The 21,870-nt window shown below is 35.9% G+C and overlaps 1 long non-coding RNA gene across 2 annotated transcripts; it reads left to right on the top strand.

Annotated features, from left to right (window-relative positions):
- Positions 1 to 15,085: 15,085 nt before the first annotated feature.
- LOC119524200 lies at positions 15,086 to 20,847 on the top strand. 2 transcript variants are annotated; one of them, XR_005214767.1, is made up of 5 exons: positions 15,086 to 15,151; positions 16,784 to 16,889; positions 17,573 to 17,650; positions 17,805 to 17,935; positions 20,580 to 20,847. It is a non-coding gene; the product is annotated as an uncharacterized LOC119524200 (long non-coding RNA). The 2 variants fall into 2 exon arrangements; XR_005214766.1 differs by having other exon boundaries at positions 20,593 to 20,845.
- Positions 20,848 to 21,870: the final 1,023 nt, after the last annotated feature.

The raw sequence follows: 21,870 nt of genomic DNA, 5'->3' as shown, positions 1-21,870 counted from the left end.
TCATGAGAGTCACCTGGTGGCCTTCCAACCACTCTCTTACATGTGTGTTACATTTAATGAATCATGCTAGCAATGGGGAAATAACTGTGTCTTTTATACTTCCTAAAGTGTGCTAGACTCACAAAATGACATTGAACTATGCTAAAGTATGAATTTTATTCCCATTGGTAAATAAAACAGGAGAAAAAAATGAAATAAGCAAAACCACCCACTTGTGGGGTGCTTAAATGATATATTGAAGCTACAGATAATTTAAATTGTAGGAGAAGAGTATAACTCAATCTTAGACCCACTTAATACACATATATATATTGTATTTATATATATGTATGTATATCTCCTGGAAAAGTTACAAATGGACCCTGCCAAGTTATAGATACACAGTGATTTAATTTCCACATGACAATTCATCTACTTGTGAACAGACCTGTCAGCAACTCCAATCCTTGAACCATTACTACTTTTTTTTTATAGAATTTGTAGATTTAGGGAAATATCATGTAAAGATTACATTATTCTCATATGCATCCTATTGTTGACACTTTGCATTACTGTTGTATCTTTGTTACAGTTGATGAAAGAATATTAAAATAATCGTCTTAACTCTATCCTGTCATTTAAAACAGGGTTCACTGTGTTATACTGTCCTATGTTTTATCTTTTAATTTTTATACTACTAACATATATATGACCTAAAATTTCCTTTTCCAACCATGTTCACATATATATAGTACAGTGCAATTAATTACACTCACAAAAATGTGCTACCATCACCACCTTCATTTCCAAAACTTTACAATTAACCTAAATAATAGAAATCTGTACAAATTAAGCTGTAACTCCCCGTTTTCTATACCTGAACCCCCATCAGGCTCTTAAAGAGTGAATTCAAGTAAACATTTTGTCCTGTTTTCATTGCCCTACAGAAAATAGTGACATCGAGTAGCCTAAACATGAACTTCTGCATAGAATCAGAATAATCAATAAAAAGAAAGCATTCCTTCCTCTGTTTTTATGCATTTTAAATTATGAACTTTAACATATATGCATAACAGTGATAACTTTCAAAGTACAATTTAACAAATAGAGAGAAAATTTCAAAGAATGTTATTGGTTACATCTCCACAATTTCAGTTATTTCCGTTATTGTGAAATGTGACATATATACAGAAAGGTGTTAACTTTTGACATACACTCCAACAGGCAGTTATATAGGTAATTTCAAAAATTGTTATGGGTTACAGTTCCATAGTTTCAGTTCTTTCCTTATTCTGAAATACAGGGTATATACAGAAAGGTGAAAACTTTCAAAGCACAATTCAATGAATAGCTATATAGCAAATTCCAAAGAATATTATAGGTTACAGTTCCACCATTTCAGTTATTTCCTTCTAGCTATTCTAACATCCTAACATCCAATATATACATATATACACATGCACACACGCACATATGTGTATATAAACTTGTATACATGTGTGTGTGTATATATATATATCTGTATGTATATGTTTCAGAATTGGTAATCTTTTGTAAATCCTATCTTGTCTGTTGCTACCCTTTCCTCTTGCTTAATTACTTTCTTGATCTTCAGGGGTGTCTAGGCAGTGAGCACCCTAACTTGTTCATATTGAAAAGGGGTATCGACAGTAGGGGGAAGGGGGCTGCATCTGAAGTTCTTAGAGGCTATTGCCTCTGGGTTTTAGGAATTGTCTGGCATAAGAACACTGGTGGATTTACATTTCTGAGAGATAAAACTTAGTGAGTGAACCTTTTATAGAATATTAGATAAGAACCTAGGTATTTCAGGTCTACTATTGGTAAGGGCATGGCTTTCTCTTATGCAAGCTCCAACTAGAAATCCCAAAGGCCACAGTAAGCCATGCCCTTGTTACTTTTTAACATTTACTTTCTCACCCACAGGATGTCCCCCTTTCAGTGTCCACTAGTCACTTCCTTTCTAAATGTTTAAATAATTTTTTTAAATAAACAAAATATACATTTGTCTCTGTGAGAAATGCCATCTAAAGTTATAACACAAAAATCTCCCCCTTTAAATAGAGATCTCCAGAAGACTATGTCTCTCAGGGAGTAAGTGTTCCACTGAGAAAATTTTGGTGATAAGTAAATGAATTATCCCAGGAAGTATCAAGGTGCAAGTGGGAAAAGGAACTAAAGCATTACACGGGGCTACTTTTCCTGTATTGTGATGAAGGTACGGGCAGGGGTCTGGGAAAAAGCCCCCAGGAAGCACTTCACCCATTATGGGAAATGGAACACTGTGAGATGCTTGGGGTGATTTGCAAAGAAACAGTCCAAGATGTCACCAGCAGACTCCTGTTTTACCACCATCCTCTGAAATTGGGAGGACAGCTCCTGCTTCCTTACCTTAGAGTAAAGATGAAGCAGTGAGCTTTCAGGGGAAGCATAGGATTAGAACCAGTCCAAGTGTCCCTGCGGGAGGTATCAGGTGGAGAGCTCCAGCGGATAGGTGCAGCTCACACAGTGAGGGAAATTCTGATGTGTTTTGGAGGGCAGGGATGTTTCTGAGTAAGGACCATGCCTTTAAAATGGACAGAGAACATCCACCATGTACCCCAATAAAAAGGTGTTTACCACCTAGAGGTATAGCAACACGGACACAGAACTTGTCCAAAGGGTCAGGTCAACATTCCGAGATCCCACTGTGCTGGGAAATACAACTGGAGCTGAGCAATATTTAGGAGAATAAATAAAATGAGTGCTTTAGTTAAGGAGACACACATAGCATATGTTTTAAGTTTCCTAGGATTCTCAAGAAAATACCATGCAATGAGTCAGATTAAGCAATGGGAATTTATTAGCATACGGTTTTTAGTTAAATGAAAGTCCAAATTGAGGCATCATCAGGATGAGGCTTTCTTCCCAAAGACTTGTGTTCTGTGGCTGGCTGCTGGTGATTATTGATACTGAGCTACTTTGTCACATGGCAATGTACAGTGTCCTCTCTTCTCACTTAGGGATTCCATGGATGTTTAGGTCTTTGCTTCTGTGGCTTTCTGTCTGAATTTTATTGTATTACAAAGGAATTCAATAAGAAGATTAAGATCTTTCTTGATGGATTTGGGCCACACCTTAAATGAAGTAGCATCATCCAAAGGTCCTACTTAAAATGGGTTCACACCCACAGGAATCAATTAGTTTTAAGAACCAACAGTTGGCAAAACCCAAGGAATATCAATGACAGATATAATTATGGCAGCAGATAGCTGTGAAAGGAATCTGAAGGGAAAGGTTTCATTTTGCTTCTGGCATTAAAGAGGGGATGCTTTTGGAGTTCTGGTGATTGGCATGAGTGTGAGTAGACATACACGTAGGCAGAAGTATACAGTTGAAAGAGGTTAATTCCAACCCAACACCTAAACTCAGGCTGAAAGACAAGAGCTGGCAAAAACGAATTTGAAAACTGTTGTGCACATTATAGAGCATGCACACACATCACAAATTCTACAGGTATGAAGAGAAAGCTTTCAGTTAGTTTGTATTCTCAAAGTCCACAACTTTGAAATGGGAGTATGTTTTAAAACTATGTGACCAAATTGAGGATAGAAGAATGAGAAAATATTTATAGTCCTTTACCTATTAAAGACTTTGGATATAGTCTTCTGGAGGTCTACCATAAAGTGGTTGGCACACTCAGGAAATGCATCAGTATTTAACCAGACAGCTGTGAACAAAATACAAAATGTAGGTGATATGAATTGACTGACTATAAAGTTTCTTCAGGTCCAGAAGCTTTCAGTACTGAGTTCTGTCAGACATTCAAGGAAGAGAAACCACCAAACTTTGACTAGGTTTTCAGAAAGGGGATAAAGGAACTCTGCCTGACTCATTGTATCAGGCAAGTATAGCTTTAATCCCCAAGTATGGCAAAAACATGTCTAGGTACATGCACACATAAGTTAATATTAAAATATTTCCCATGAAAACTTTCTCTTGCTGCCCCTTGCCAGAATTGAGTACTCTGACACTTTGGTATACATTTTTCATTATAAGTGCACATGGATTTTCATAAGGTATATGAATAACAATATAATAGAATATAATATTTGTTTTAAACATGCACCAAATGAGGTATATAAGATAAATAGAATCATTTCTGTTCTATTTCAGTTAATGATATTTTACAGATTATTCATTTGTCTATGCAAAGAGATCTTATATATCGTAATTATTTATATTAGCTATTTTGAATGTATCACAGCTACAACGTTTTAAATATCTTTAAATGTTTTTATAGCTCAAACTACAAACCAATGAGCCATTTAAGATTTATCAATCATTAACAAGTTCTGCAAAGGTAAATGACCAAGCAAATTGAATGTCCATTTGTAATTTTGATAGATATGTCCTTTCAAAGGTCCTTGGAACTTTCTATTCTCATTGCCGAGCATATTCTCCACACAGATACACAAATAAATTATTCTTCCAACTGTTTTCAGGTCTCTGCCTAAAAACCTTCCCTATGCAAATAATTTCTCCATCCAAGATAGAACTCCCAGAACACTGTGTTCTTACCTTGTTTATTGTTCATCCAAGAACTTGACAAAAATGATATATTAGACATTTTATTCATTAAAGATTAAATGGTTGGTAGTTAAACCACATCACCTACATTTTGTTCACAGCTGTCTGGTTCACGACTCTGTTTCTAGGATGAGAATCTGTTCTGTATTCATTAAATACTGATACTGTGCCTGAGCGTGCCAACTTTTTATGGTAGACCTTCTCCAGAAGATAATTCTTTGTAGCACACACACACATACTTTGGACAAAAGACAATGTTGGCCTGTACTCTATTTTCCAATAGCTTACCTTTCAGATAACAAGAAAGATCATCAAATCATTCCAAATATATAGGCCATTTTTAACATTGTTTTTCTTTCTTTTTCTTGCCTAATTGGTTTGGCTAGCATTTCTGGTACGGTGTTGAATATCAGTGGTGACAGGGGGCATACTTGACTTGTTCCAAGTCTTGGAGGGAAAGATTTAAATCTTTCACTATTATGTATGATGCAGTTTCCATACATGCCTTTTATCCAGCTTAGGACATTTCCTCCTGTTCTTAGTTTTCTAAATAGTTGTATAAAGAATGGGTGCTGTGTTTTGTCAAATACCTTTTCTGTGTCAACATCATGTGTGTTCGTGTGTATGTGTGTTTTCCTTCATTCTATTAATGTGGTGTATTACAATTATTGATTTTCTTTTGTTGAACCACCTTTGCAACATGGGAGAAATCTCGATTATTATATAGAACTCTTTTGATGTGCTGCTGGTTTTGATTTGCTAGTATTTAATTGATGATTTTATCACATACATTCATAAGGGATATTGGTCTGTAGTTTTCTTTCCTTGTAGTATCTTTATCTGGCTCTGGTATATGGATATAGTTGGCCTTAAAGATTTGCTTATAAATAATTTGTCACTGAAAATTTGGAGTTAAATTGCATTAGGATGATTTAAAACACCATGAACCATGGAATGTATCAGTATTGGAATCACTGAGTAGTGGGTAAGAAGAGAGGCTCTCTAAATGGATGCACTTAGGTAATGTCTATATTTCACAATTGGCTCACAAATTTCTTGAAAATTCAACAGTCAGCTCTTGTGAGTTTGTATGAAGTGGCTCCATGTCTCCGTTTGCCATGAATCCACAGGGTTCACATGACTTAAGGAGCTTTACTATCATTGACAGACATACATTGTGATCATATTTAGGAAATTATGAAAGATGGATTAGGATGATGACGGTGGTAAAACAAAGCTCTACCATGCTAGCGTTCATATTTGATTCCAACCTATTTGAGGAGTGTTAATGAGTCAGAGATCACTGTGAAAGAAAATACAGATAAGGCTATGTCTAAAAAGTACATATCAAAATTAGAAAGGAACAAGTAATAGTGAGGTTTGAAATATTTTCTGTCTTTCAGTTGATGGAAAAAATACTTGCAAAGTTGTTGATTCAAGTAGTTTGTATCTGATATTTTATATTGTCGATGTGGATGACAGCAGTAAAACCGTGCATTTCACTGCACTCAAGGGTATGTATTAGTGTGTATTTTTTTGTAGAATAAACTGTATTAACATCACTTTTCTTTTTTTGAGGAACAGAATTATGGGTGGGCATGATTGTATTAAGCACTTTACAGTGGAGAAATGCTCACCCATGAGAATTCAAAATTTGTAGTTCCTCAGTCACAGATGTTGAAAGGTTGTGATACAGCCATGTAGCAGATGTGTTTTTGTCATCCCTATCAGAAGGCTATTCTAACAACACCATGAAATTGCTATGGATATCCAGTAGTACCCTGGTTGGTCCATGACTTTGTAGTCAAATACTACTTACTACTCATAGAGATGGGTTATGCCACCCAAATGAACTGGGATTTTAAATGCAGTTTTGGCATTCCATCTTATCTCCAGCATTCAATGTGTTCATCTCAACCCCAAATATTTCATTGTATCACAATTTTTAAGAATCCAGTTATGATTCTCTTGCTATGCAGTGATAAATAAATAAAAAGAAACACTGAATCAGATTTTATTCCTTCAATCAATTGTTCTCACCCAAGTGGACCATGTATGTCTTTAAATAATTCCACAAAGCCATTGAGAGTTGCTTTGTAGTCTTTCTAATATCAGAACCAAATCTGAAATAGATGGAGAATGATCTTTTCTTTGACAAAAGTGGAGAGTTTGCTCTTATCATGTGGGGCAGTTGGTAGAGAAAAGGAACAGCTACCATTTTGAAAATTCTGAAGGCTCAGGCTCAGTTATAATCAAGTCCCTGTGTTTGATATAGGTATGTTCAAGGTTGCTAGATGATATGCCTGTAACTGCCTCAGTAGTCCTAAGAAAAGGCAAAAAAAGATAAAATGTTTGGACTCCACCCAATTTTACTAACGAAGACCTGATTTCCACATTCTGTCATCTCACTGGAAAACTCAAATACTTGAATATACTAATGAGCATTTCTTCTGCTTATCCAGCAAGAGGCAATGATGTTGCCTCTTGCAACATCATTGCAAGAATATGAGGAGTTTGAAGAGGTGACTTCCAAAAAGGATATTCCAGAAGAAAACATCTTAAAAGTCATCGATACAGGTAAAACCACTATACTTTTCCCAGCGTAAAAATTAAGCTGATATAAAATTACACCATAATGATTTTTGGTTTAAATTTCCTACTCAGCAAATAAGAAAACTCATAAGGCTGGAATCTAGAATAGGGATTAGCTGGAGAAGAGGTGGAGAGAGGGAATGGGAAGTTAAAGCTTAAAATGTATAGGGTTTGTATCCAGAATGACAGAAATGTTTTGGTAATAGATGATGGTCATGGTAGCACAAAATCGTGAATGTAATTAATAGGATGGAAATATATCTGAAAGTGGTTAAAAGGGGAAATCTTAGGTTGTACATATAGTAACAGAACACAATTAAAAAAAATCCATGAAATTGCACAACATAAACAGGGTACCCTAAGTGAAACTTTGTACTATAGTTATAGTACAATTATAAAAATATCCTTTCACCAATTGTAAAAAAAAATACTCCACACCAATGCAATGTGTTAACAGTAAGGTGAGATACGGAATCCTATATTTTATGCTTGATTGTTTTATAAAACCACAACTTCTCTATTAAAAAACAAAATTGAAGAAAAGGAAGACATCCTAGGAGTAACATACTATGAGAAATCGTACAAAATACCTGGCCATTTCTCCTGAAAACCATCAAGGACTTCCAAAACAAGTTAAGTGTGAGTAACTGTGACAGTCTAGGAGAGACTAAAGAGGAATGATGACTAAATGTAAGGTGGTGAAAGGGATGGTATTCTGGGACCAAAAAAAAGGGCAAAAAGCAAAATTTAAGGAAATCTGAATAAAGTATGGACTTTACCATGGTTCATTACTTGTGAGAAACATATTCATGCTAATAGAAGAATAGGAGAAATTGGATTCAGGATATATGTGAAGCCTCTGTCCTATCTTTGTGACTTTTCTATAAAGCTGAAACTCTTCTAAAATAAATTTATGAAAGAAAAGCAAAACAAAAACAAATGGTCAACTAGTAATGGGCCATAAAAAATTCCTGTTCACAAACATCTTTGCAAAAAGTTGTTTCTTAAATAATCCTTACAGATATTGAGAAACCTTGATTTTTTTTTCTGTTCATTCTGTCACAAACACCTGCCCTGAAAGCACTGATTAGATAAGTAGAGATATGCTACTTATGCCTCCTGACTTTTCTGTACATTGAAACTTCCTTGTCCTTAAGGTTACTGATTTTTAGGCATTGAATAACAAATCATGTTACTTGCAGGGTGACAAAGCTTATGACTTCCATACTAGTTTGGTTTTAAATCATCACACAAAAAATAACATTAATCTAAGCTAAACAGAGGGATTCTATGCATCGGGGATGAAGGAATGAAATCAATGGATGGTGACATGATTAATTATTCCTTCAGTGTGCATAAATTACCTTAAATTCGCCTTGTCTTTAGTAACTTCAAATAAGATTATCAAACAAGTGTGTCATACAGAAATAAATTGAAAATAATTTATATATTCTGGAGCCCTGAAGAAGTAGACTAACTCCAGACAAGCACACTTATATTGGCCCTACACATGCACAAACATGGAGGGAGTTCTTAGCAATTGCGTTTTTTTTTGTTTTTTGTTTTTATGACACCCTCATCCCTATCATTTCAAACACTGGTTAATCTATACTGTTAAATTGTTTTACATGGTTGAAGAAGATAATGACATGAAGTATAGAAGCTACACCATCTTCTCCATGTCCTCACAACCGTTAATGGGAAGATAAACAGCCTTTGCTTTCAAATCATATATTCTCTCATCCAAGGAAGCCATGATATTTGCCTAATGTCTTTTCTTCCACTCAACTTCTAGGTTCTGTTTTCTTACTTGATATCTACGTGATTAAATGAACTGACTTCATCCATATTCTCAGATGTATCTTTTAAGAATGGGACCTGGTTTGCAATGTACAAAAATATCTATTTAAATATAATCATCCAGAAAAGCATGCTTATGACAGAAGGAGAAACACTTCTAATTAAGACTAACAGCAGGATTATTAGGAAGGTCATAGAGGAGAAAAATTAGGTATGGCACCATGGGAGCGATTTATACAACATGGTGTAAGCATTCATCCAGTGATATTGATGGGATGAGGTAGGATGGCCAGAACATGTCTGAAGAGTGATTCTGTTTTCCTAAGGGACACCAGGCAATGTGTTAATCATGTCATGGTTGTAGAGAATGGACATGCTGCCTGAGTATTAAAGACTGGGATTTACCAGAAGATATGATAGGTCCCAAGTCATAATTTAGAAGAAGTCACTACTGCTGTTAATCCACCAGCATTCAGCCTCATAGAGCTGCTGCTTTGGTTGGGGGACCTCATGTTTCCTTACATTATGATCATCATTCATCACAATTGAGGGATGCTGTAAGATCTGATAAGATGCTGACATGGAGGAAGCAGATCCAATGAAGATACAAATGAAAGATTTGTCTTTGCATTCACAATGCATAATCTCCGGAGGTCACATTAATGCTGACAGAATTCAGAGAGCCAGAACCACTAGGATACCTACAGAAACTTAAAGCCTGCTTTTTGTTGGACAGAATACGTAAATATCTACCCATGCTGACCCAAACATTTATTGTGCACTTTCTCAATGCAATTCATCCACTAATGGAATGAGTCAAAGGAGCAGCTTCAGTTTGCAGAACCCAGAGGTTGAGGTAGGGCTTCCAGAGTGGTGAAATGAAAAGCTTGGCAAATTCTCTACCCCAACCAACAATTTCAAATCTGAGAAAATGGCAAAAGACAACTGTTTCAGAAATCTGGCAAGTTACCAAAAGCATACAATAATTTGATAAATATTCATTCAAGATAAACTGGACCTTGCTGAGAAGACCGAGGTCCACAGTGTTTTCCTTGGAGCTGCTATCATCCCACTCAGCTCCGCAGCTGGTACCCATGAGCCAGCCTTCTCACTGCCCTTGACAAGGGCTATCTTTAATTGGCATGCTGCAAAAATGCCCCAAACCCAGAGGCACTGTCAAAAACAAGGGCAATTGACTGTTAGCAAAGGGTAGGGGAGGAGAATGTCACAGCCCCCTAAGACTACGTTAGTATTGGAACAAGCAAGAGGGTAGTCACCAATGTAAATGGGAGGTATGGAAAATGAGAATTTCATAGGAAGCTTTGGAATCCTCTGATTTATTCCTGAAGGTCTGGAAAGCTGAGCATACCTGCAAGGGTTGCAGGAACTGAGGAAAGACCCAGGGCTCCTGTTAGTGACCCATCCCTGGCCAATTATAACCTGCCAGAGATTTGAGAGTCTGCCTCAATGCACACTGAAGTCCATTTGTTAACTCAGGGTGTTTAAGGAAGAGTGAGAAATCATTCCATGAATACTAAGCTGTGCTGGCTCAGGGATGACTCCTCGGGAGCCAGGACTAAAAAAGAAGATAAAGGGCATTTTTAAAAAATCCACACACAGCAGAGACTGCATACACTCTCTAGAGTACAGATTGTAAATGGAGTATAAAATCTGAAGAATTCCTCAAGCATATCTACAGAAAATAGATACAACAAATAACAGCTACAACAACAAATCACGTAGGAATCAGAATCCACATTGGTTACAATAGACTGACTAAATCACCCTGTTTTCCGTGAAGGAAAAAAAAAGTGATATCTAAAGCAAGAAGGCATGGCTCATGCAAATAAAAGAGACACTAGACAGGTACCTGCAGGTCACCTGGGACATGTAAATTTCAGCTAAGCCACCCCTCCCCAGGCCCTGTTCCTGAACTTTTTAAAGAAACATGGGAAGAATTGCCCAAGGCTTGCCACATAACTGCCAACCAGGATATGTACTCTCAGTATTTCAAGATGATTACAAACTGCCATGTCCAGGGAGAGATGGTTTTAAAAGAGGCAGAAACTCCCAATCTTCCACCAACCATTGACTCACTCCTAGAGCCTCCAGAAGAGTCTGACATGCCACAAAGATACGAAGATTCTACGGTTGCTTCTTGCACTTGCTCTGGATTTGTGCTGATCAGAAATGTGTATCTGTGGGAGAACTGTCCAGAGGTATGAAGGGCAGGTTGACTGGGCAGGAGGAGTGTCTTCCCCTTTTGTGTTTTTTTTACATGGGCATCTATGCAGGGGGACCTAGTCTAGCCATTTACTTTCCAAACCAGCTTCCCTCATTCAGCCACTAAGTTTCTATTAAACCTGCTTTGGGTTATTAGCCAAAGATCCCAGGCACGTCATTTGAGTTCCTCGTAGCATTTCATAACTGTGCTTAAACTATATCAGGAGCATCTCAATTTCCTGTTACCACTGATTTTGGTTTTTACATTAGTTGCTAATATTATGTTTTTAATGCAAAGATAAAGGTGAAGGGTAATTCTTGATATATGGTCTTGGAAAATAGAGTTTAAGATTTCTTATTGGAGCTTTGTTTATAGTTTTCAGGACACTGGAACATGCTTTTTGTTTCAGGTAGTAACAAAGACGGGAAAGAAAATGTGGCCATTCAAGACTTATGTCCATAGTATTGATTTTAATGACACAGATGACAGAGTCCTCTTCAAACGTTATATCGTGTAGGTAAAGATTATGCAGAACAAACCCCACAGAAATGTTTGACTCCATGTTTGCAGTGAAACATCTGGATTTTGATCAAGAGCAAAATCCAGGAGCTTTTCCTCAGAAGTGTCTTCATGGTTGTGTCCTCTACACTGACGTACGATCCTGGGAACACCAGTGTCACTGGCTTACAGGACAAGGAGCCAAGGAAGCTGAATTTGACTCATGTTACTAGAGTATCAATGGGCAGGTAGCAAAGAATGAGGAGTGATCTAAAACAAGAGTTCTTCACCACCAGCCCAATCTTCCAAGTATGAATTTTAAAAAGTTTCAGAGTTAGGGGAAACATGCTCCAGAGAGTTGTGCATAGAAGGTGAAACACAATATGATCTCTACCATGATTAATTCAGTTGTGACCATTTAAAATTATGAAATTTATTAAAGCTTTGAATTTCTCAATGATTATTAATGAAATGCTCACTCTACTGAAGGCATTTTAGTATGAACGTAAATGAATAAAAAGAGGAAGAGAGTTTCTTCAAGGAGTTTGTTTTAAAAAGAGGAAACTTGCAGGGTGCTACTGTGGGAGAAAACTGATTTGAGGGAAACATTTTTATATTTTGGAAGAACTGGGAAAATGTCCTCGTTGGAAGAAAGGAACAATTAGATTTGTCATTAGGAAATTATATGTCAAAGTATTAGTATAAATAAATGTAAGGGGTTGGAATCAGAAGAGGAATAAATAATCTTGGAGTAATTGGAACAAAAATGTGCTGAATCAAACTAGGAGGTCATTTTGTTTCCTGTTATAAAGGGATTAAGGTCAGGTAGAAATAAGAAGTGTGTTTTAGAAATTGAATGAAGTAGATTTTTGAGGACCTTCATTATTTACTCAAGAAATGGACAATTTGTCTACCTCTCTCTCCTCTTCCCCTACCCTCATACAAGCCCACATCAAAACAAAGCTGCATAGTTTAAGTCACAAAAAGAAAAACATTAAAATCGCTTGTAATGAACTCTAGTACAATCAGCAAAGCAGGTCATGACTTGATCACATTGAGAATTCTCCCGATACAAATTGCTTTTAGTAATTTTTCAAGAATATCATACCTTTCCCATTTTTTATGTTTTTGTTTCCTTCTATGTTTAACTGGTTTTACATATAGCCACTCCTTCTAAAATTCAGTGTATTGAGGTGTAATTTACATGTAATAAAATTCACCATTTGGAGTGTGTAGGTCAGGTTTGAGAAACGCATACACCCCTTTAAACACCTCCCCACTTAAAAGTCTCCCGTTTCCCTTCCCAGTTCATGCCTCCCCATCTACCAAGCACTGCATCTGTTCTCCTTTCTCTCTCCTGCTCTAGAACTTCACATAATGGAATTATGTATGATGGCGTCTTTGGCAACTGGCTTCTTTCACTCAGCATGGTGTTTTAAATTTATCCATGTGGACACATTTCTTAGTGGTCCATCCTGTTTTCATTGCCCAGTAGAATTAGGGTTTGGCGATGCTACAACCCATATATTCTCCAATTAACCATCAGTTAGGAGGTTTCCACCAATACCCTGAGGGTTTCTGTACTGGTTTTTGTGTTGATATGTGTTCTCTTCTCTTGGGTAAACATCTGGGAGTGCAATTGGCTCATCGCAGTTTAAGTGCTGATTAAAAGATGAGAAACTTTCAAATGAATTTCCAGGTGGCTGAATCATTTTACATTGTCATCAGCAATGTATGATAGTCAGGAACTCTATGTTCTTTCTCAAACCTGGTGTAGTCATTTTTTGAATTTTTATCCATTTAGTGGATGAGAAGTGGCATCCCACTGGGGTCTTAATTTGCATTTACCCCATAACTAATAATGGTGACCATTCTATAGGTCACCCTTCTTGGTGAAGCATATGTTCCAATAACTTACAATTTTCAGTTTGGTTGTTTCTCATTTTATTTTTATTGTATACAGTCTTCATATATCTGAACACAAATATTTTGCATATATACACACACATATTAAGTATTTTGTCACATAATTATCTTGAATGTTTTATGTGTCTATATATATGTATAGATTTGTGTATATAAATATAGCCATATATAATGGGCAGATATAATCTATCTTTATGTCTGTCAATTCTGGATACATATGTGTGAGTACATGAGGTTTGGTGTTTAAAGCCCTAATGGTGTTTTTAGAAGTTTGTGTTTTTTATGAGATCAGCGTTATTTTTTTCCAGTCATGGTTTATGATTTCTGTCAACTAAGAAATCATTGATATTGAGAACCATAAATACTTATCTTTACACCTATATACCTAGTTTAAGGACATTTTTTAAGGAAAGGAAGATTTTTTTTTCTTCTTCTTTTCTGAACTTTTACATTTTTCCTGTGTTGTTTAGCTTTAAGCATGTCTTATTTGGTGGCTGTTTTTCCTTGGGACCAGTGCTCTGATTCCATTAGTAGAAAAACCAACATTTCTACTTTTTTTTTTTGAAGATCCTATGGTAAAGACACTCAGATTATACCTACCCTGGGTTTTGTGAGGGTTGCCTAAGGAAAAAATTTATATGGTCATTGTATTATGTATGTCAGTTAACATGAGGCTCTTTGTTTTCAAGTGTTCATGGAAAATATAAAGGAAAACTTTCAACTGGAACAAAAACAAAAGGAAATTTTTCTGAAATTGAATGTCAGAATTGAATTGCTGGTCACATTTTCACAAGATCTTCATACGTCTGAATTCCATATCAGCTGACAATTTTGTTTAAATACCAAGGTCTGTTTTCTATAATCAAGAAGTCTTAACCAATAATCTTAAAACATCTTAATAAATCTATTTAAGGAATCATTTGATTAATTTAAACTAAAGAAATCAGAGTTATTATAAATCAAGCACATTTGTTCATAATCTTAGCTTCTCTTCAAGACCAAGGAGGTATTCAGAATTTTATCTTGTTCTTTTCAGTGCCCATAAATAATACCCCAAATTTTAAATGGCACAGTGTCTAAATGTTTGTTTAAAATTTAATTGCATGACATGTGGTTTCTAACTCTTGCCTCACAAAAGATTTAGCACAATGACTATGCAATGAACATATGAGTAAAAAATATATATTCCAGATATACTGCTCTACAGTTCATTAGCTTCACTGTGTGTACATCAACAGTACACACTTTCCAATATGTTTCTTTTGGTTTTTATTTATTCTGTTTTGTATTTCTCATGAATGTTGTCTAACATCTTTATTTTTCTGCATTTTCTGTCATATTTCATGAGGGTTTTGATGCAACAAAAAGTGTTAAGAATGCAAGGGGAAAAACAGAGGCTGACATGGGTCCCTTGTGAATTGGAACAGCTTTATCTTGGAGAAAATAAGATGGAGTAATCACAAGCAAATTGCCAGCAGTAGCTTTCCCACACATCCTCTGAGAAGACTGAGAAAACATACTTATATCATGGAATCATAACCATTGGTACATTTATATACCTATTTTGATAGCTTTACTGTAAAACCTCTCCTTTGCACATTGTATGAGTTCTTTGATGACTAAATATATGAAGAGATTATCTTGTCATCCAGGATCCATGGGTCTACAGTGAGATTGTGCAAGATTGCTATACATGTTTGGGGCTATAAATTTTTGCAGTTCTTTAAGGTGCTGCTGGGATTTTTGTTGTGAAGAACTAAAGATATTTCTGGAAGGGACACATTGGTGTAGTTTTAAAAACATATCCTGATAAGTTATTTAATTAAGGATGTGGACTATATTATGACTAGAAGATAGACTGTTACAGGGTTCAGTGATTCTGAAAAGTAGATCAAGGTTTATTTTCCTGGCTCAATAGGCAAAGCTGTCTGGATGCATGGCCAGATTCCCTAGTGGGATGTGAAGTAATTGTCACATATCTATCCCCTTCCTCTCCTCACAAGTAAAAGTGACTTTATCCCATGTTGGTTTTGTTAGTGACAGAGTTCAACCTGAGACATTATATTCCTGCACTGTGGTACAAGGAAAGGCAAGAATTGCTGTCGAGTGTCCAGAACCCAGTGTGGTCCAGGGCAGGCATACAGTACACATACGTGTCCCTTCAGCCATGCCATGCTGTGAAGAATTTCATTGCTGTTATAAGGGATAATATATATATATATATATATATATATATATATATATATATATAAAATGGTGGGTTCATGTTGTTTAAACATTTTGGCAACATTATATCACATGTTTAGAGACATTGTAGTAAGAATGTAACAGTAACTTTTAAAATATAACCGAAAACTGTAACAGGCAGGAAATCATAAAATGTAACCTTCAAAGCTGCAGGCTCTTGTTCTCACAAAGGAGCAATTTTTAAATGTAAGTCTACAAACATATGAAAATGAAAGTTTGCACCTTGTCTCCTAGCTCCTGAAGAAAACAGAAAAACGGGAAATAACTAAATGACTGAAGTTCTCCAAACCAGTTACATGATGTGTAAATGTAAAGTTTGCACCTTTTGCAAATGCCACCTGACTCCTGAAGAAAATGGGAAATAACTAAATTGATTCCCTTTGTCTCTAATGGGTATAGCCAATTAAAGAATCACTGGGAGACTGCCCCAAACCTCCTAGATAGATGGGCCTTTTGTCTATCATTCTGGTTGCATGTTAGCTGCATAATTATCTCTCTTTGTCTCTAAACCTGGGTATAAAACCAAATTGGAGAAACACTTTGGGGAAGTAGATTTGGGAAGATTTCCCCTGCTTTCTGCCGGCATAAAATACACCATCTTTTCCTCTTCAGCCGGGTTCGGTGTGACTTCTATTAGCTGTGCTGAGCAACGAACCCATATTTGGTAAGTGCCCCTTCTTCAAGAAGAGAAGATCTGAAATGTGGGCCTGTATTTGAAATGCCCCTAAGGAAAAGCCCTGCTACCGTATGTAAGACTTGCTTCCTTGGTTTTGTAATAGATGATAAGATTTTCTACAAAGACGGAGTGAGATAGATAACATTTACATGGTAGATATTGTCAACAATTTGCTCAATAAGCCAGGATAAAACTAATCTAGAATAAACTAATTAAGGTGAAGGTCAGCTTTTTTTTCCCCTTTACATATGCAGGTAAACCTTTTTTGCTAAGTTATGTATGCAACACAAGATATTATGATACCAGAGGCTATCAGTGTGGAGGAGAAGAGCTTCGTCACAAAGATGACTGCAAATTTTGGTATGTATCACATCCCAGTCTCAAAGGATTAAACTGTCTAATCATGGCTGATTTCATGCCATGGCTAATTCAAGTCAACCTCAAGTTATTCCCTTTTTATAGTTTATATATCGTTTCCAGAGTTTCGAATAAACCTTCAAATATTTATCCATCAAATCCAATGATCTCATACAGACTGACATTGTCAAATCCAGAATGAATGTAAAGCTATTGAGAGGTGTGCTGTATTCTCTGTGATATGAGGTTCAGATTTTCAGAACAAGAATTTGTCAGCAAGGAATGTGATTTGCTAGTAAGTTGTCTCTGATAGAAAGAATAGAGCATGTTCCAGATTATTTGGCTTCAGAACAAGTCAAGAATATCGGGTATAGATTCCACAAATAACAGCAGCAAAAAGTAGAGATTCTAGAAGTTGGGTTCAAAGTTCATTGAGTTCTTGATGTATCTTTGGAGGCCTGCCAATGACAGGGCAAGTAAATGTTCACAGAGTTGGATTGTGTTTAATTTCCATTATGGACTGAAGTGAGCAATTGATATCTGTGATGTGGTACTTGTTAAATATTGAGACATTGTTAAATTCTACCACATGAGAACCTGATTTTGACTTCCATTCATCTCACATACTGAGAATGTCTGCTGGATATTAATGAACAACATTCTTCCTTTTACATGATGATTTTCAGGCAGAGAAATGTATGTTCATGAAGAACTCATTGAGAACTTCATACTTCCCTAGGCAACGGGTTTCCAGAAGAAAACAGGTAATGTGACTCTACTTTTTCCCAAATGGCTGGTCTATAAATGTACAATCAGGAAACAAATTTCTTTCTTTCAAATTCCTTTTTCCAGAAATTACCCTCTCTATAAAATCTGTACTGATGACTTCCTTTTTCCTCTGTTCCTATTTTTTCACAGATACCTTTCCTAAGAACTCCAGTTAATTAGGTGATTGGAAGCAGTGTCTTCAAAGCCTGTTATATTTTCTCAATAGGTTAAATGTTACTCTTATTGGAGCCATGAATAAAGAAATTCAACAAGCAAATATTGTGACTGAATAGGAACCATATTTTTGAAAGTAATTTACATTCTTGACCAATAAGTGAAATTATGTCACGATAGAATATTTTCTGTATGAGAGGTAACTTTGTTTCTACTGGAACCTTACAAAGTCATAATGGATGAGGTAGACAGGGCAGAAGCAGTTGTGACAAAGCGTTATCATGCAAATGATGGTGATTAGGATGAAGTAGCAGAAGTTGGCTGAGTAGGGGACACTGGCAAAGCTGTTTGTGACTGAAAGGTCCAATTCATGGTATTATACAATCATCCTGACTTTCCTTTGTCCAGGCAACACTCATCCTGGAGAATTAGGTATGGAGAAGCTGTCATTCCTGCATACTTACTTTTCCAATTTGCATAATCATGAGATTTACATATGGCCTTCCAGCCATTCTCTTGTATGTATATTAATAAATTTAATGAAATCATCCTAGTGAGGGGAAAATGAGAGTATGACTTTCATTTGAAGGACCTTGGAGCTTTCTATTTCATTGTCTAGCATGTTCTTCACATAGACACACACATAACTTGCTCTGCTTAAAACCCTTCCCTATGAAAATAGCTTCTCCATCCAAGATAGAACTTCCAGAACACTGTGTTCTCTCAGGGGCGTAATCAGGCACTGCGTCAGTATTTACTGAGTGCAGACCAAACAGTTTATGGTAGAGCTACTCCAAAAGATACATTCTTTGTAACACATGCTCAGAAAAAAGATTGTGTTTTCCAATAGCTTCTCCCTCAGATAACAAGAAAGATCATCAAATCATTCCAAATCTGTAGGCCATTTGTTGCAGTGTTTATTTTCTTTTTCTTGCCCAATTGATTTGGCTAGAACTGCCAGTACATTGTTGAGTATCAGTGTTTACAGTGGTCATCCTCATCTTGTTCCAAGTCTTAGAGGAAAATATTTTAGTCTTTCATCATTGAATATGATGTTAGCTGTGCAGTTTCCATATATGCCATTTATCATGCTGAGGAAATATCCTCCTGTGCCTGGTTTTCTAAGTATTTTTATCAAGAAGAGGTGCTGGATTTTGTCAAATACCCTTTCTGCATCAATGGGAATGTGATGTGTGATTGTGTGTGTTTTCCTTCATTCTGTCAATGTGGGGTATTAAATTTATTGATTTTCTTTTGTTGAACCATGCTTGCACACTTGGGATTAATCCCAGTTGATTATGGTATATAACTCTTTTGATGTGCTGCTGGATTTGATTTGTGTTTTGTTGAGGATTTTTTCACAGATATTCATTAGGGAGATGAGTCTCTAGTTTTCTTTTCTTGTTGTATCTTTCTCTGGTTTTGGTATGAGGATGATGTTGGCTTCATAGATTTCATCAGATAGTGTTCTCACATCTTGAATTTTTTGGAAACACTACGCAGGGTATATGTTAATTTTTCCTGGAATGTTTTGTAAAATTAACCTTTGAAACCATCTGGTACTGGACTTTTCTTTGTTGGGTGGTTTTAGATAACACTCATTCTCTTTACCAGTTATTTTTTTGTTGAGATCTTCTATTTCTTCTTGAGTCAGGATAGGTAGGCTGTGTGTTTTTAGGAATTTGTGCATTTCATCGAGATTATCCAATCTGTTGTCATACAGTTGTTCATAGTTGTTATTTCCTTATTGTAGTTACTTGCATCCTCTCTTTTTTCTTTATCAGTCTAGCTAATGGTTTGTTCAGATTGTTGAAGTTTCCAGAGAACCACCTTTTTATTTTATTGATTGTATTTCATTTAATTTTTGTGATTTCCTTCCTTATGCTTATGTTAGCTTTCCTTTGTTCTTCTCCTGGATGCTTTCGTTTTGAGGTTATGGTCTCTGATTTGAGATCTTTCTTCTTTTGTAATGTGAGCGTTTAGAGCTATAAATTTTCCTCATCTGATAAGTTTTGCTATGTTTTGGTTCATTCTTATTTCCCCTGTGATTGTGTTTTTCACCAACAGGTTAAGAGTATGTTTTATTTCCACGTATTTGTGAATTTTTCATATTGCCCTCTGTTATTCATTTCTAGCTTCATTCCATTGGGATCAGAGGAGATTCAGTGCATAGTTTCAACATTTTTATTTAGTTGAAATGCATTTTGTGACCTAACATACAGGTCTATCCTGGGGAATGAACTATGTGTACTTGAGAAGGATGTGTATTCTGTTGGGTGAAATTTTCTATATGCCTTTTAGGTTTAGTTGATTTATCATATTATTCAAGTCTTTTCTTTTCCTTATTGAGTCTCTTTCTAAATGTTTTATCCATTATTGAAATTGGTGTATTGGAGTCTTCTACTATTAATATAGAACTGTCTATTTCTCCCTTTAAATCTTTCAATATTTGCTTCATATATTTTGGAGCTCTGTATAGGTGCATCTATATTTATGATTGTTGAATGTTTCTGTTGAACTGACCCCTTGATCTCAGTCTACTTTATCTGTTATCAGCCCTTTTTGGGTTACACCTTGCATGGTGTGGTAGTTTGAAACTAGATGTACCCCAGAAACTAGATGTATCCCAGAAAATCTGGTTTTAAAAGCTAATCCATTCCTGTTGGTGTAATCCTTTTGGAAGTAGTACCTTTTGATGAGGTTACTTCAGTTAAGGCATGACCCAGAGTGAGTCTTAATCCTCATTCTGAGGTCCTTTATAAAGGGGATGTAATTCAGACAAAAAGAGAAAACCATGGAAGCAAGAAGCTGAAATCACCGCAACTGGAAGGAAAGGAAAAGATCAGCAGATGCCACTATAAGCCTTACCATGAGGCAAAGGAGTCCAGCATCACCAGCAGCTGTTTTTCAGGAAGAAAGTATCATCAGGTTGCCTTGATTTGGACACTGTCCTGTCCTGAAAACATAAGCCCATAAGCTAATAAATTCCCCTTGTTAAAAGCCATCTTATTTCATGGTATATTGATTACAGCAGACTTGCAAACTAAACCACATAGTATATACCTTTCCATCCTTTCGTCTTCTCCCTGCTGATGCCTTTAAATGTAAGGCACATCTCTTATAAACAGCATACCGTTGGATCATGCTTTTTTTTTTTTTTTAATCTAGTCTCTCCATCTCTGCTTTTTATTTGGGGGGCTTAATTATTTATATTTTGAGAAACTACTAACAATGCCAGACTTTGTTTTGCCATTTGGTGTTTGAAAATTTTATACCTTTTTTTTTGACACTCAATTCTGATAATGTCTACTTCCATATATGTCTTTTTTATTGTACCATTTTGAGTCCCCTCTCATTTTTTTCTGAACATACATATTTTATTTATTTTAGTTTTGGTTAGTATGAGTTAAAATTTAACATCCTAAATCCATAGCAAGCATTTAAATGCTACCACCTCATCTTCAATAGCATATTTATACACTGTGCCTTGACCCCTTCATCTCCCCTTGTTTGCATGCTTGTTACAATTTATATCCTTTGACATACAATGTACAAGACCATTGATTTATCATAGATTTTATGCATTTGTATTTTAATACCAATATGAAGCAAGAAGTGAAAGTACATAACAAACAAAATACACCAGTACAGATGATTAGAATTATCCATTTGGTTCTTTTACTGGATGTCTTTATTTCTTTATGCTGCTTTGAACCACTGTCTAGTGTTCTTTCATTTCAGTCTGGAAAACTCCCTTTAGCATTATTTGTAGGGTAGTTCCAATGGTGATGAATTCCCTCAGCTTTTGTTTATCTGGGAATGTCCTAAATCTCTCTCACTTTTTGAAAGAAAGTCTTGCTAGATATAAAATTATTATGCATCTAAAATTATCGGTTGATAATTGTTTTCTTTCAGTAGAAAAACCAGCACTTAATCTAATGGAGATTTCCTTGTACATGGTTAGTTGTTTGAACTTCCTTTCAAATGGGAAAAGACACAAGCATCTTCAGGACCTTGTGTTAGGCAATGGTTTCTTAGATTA

The sequence above is a fragment of the Choloepus didactylus genome, chromosome Y, assembly GCF_015220235.1.
Source record: "Choloepus didactylus isolate mChoDid1 chromosome Y, mChoDid1.pri, whole genome shotgun sequence".
NCBI classification, from domain to species: Eukaryota; Metazoa; Chordata; class Mammalia; order Pilosa; family Megalonychidae; genus Choloepus; species Choloepus didactylus.
This window is presented reverse-complemented; position numbering and strand designations above follow the sequence as displayed.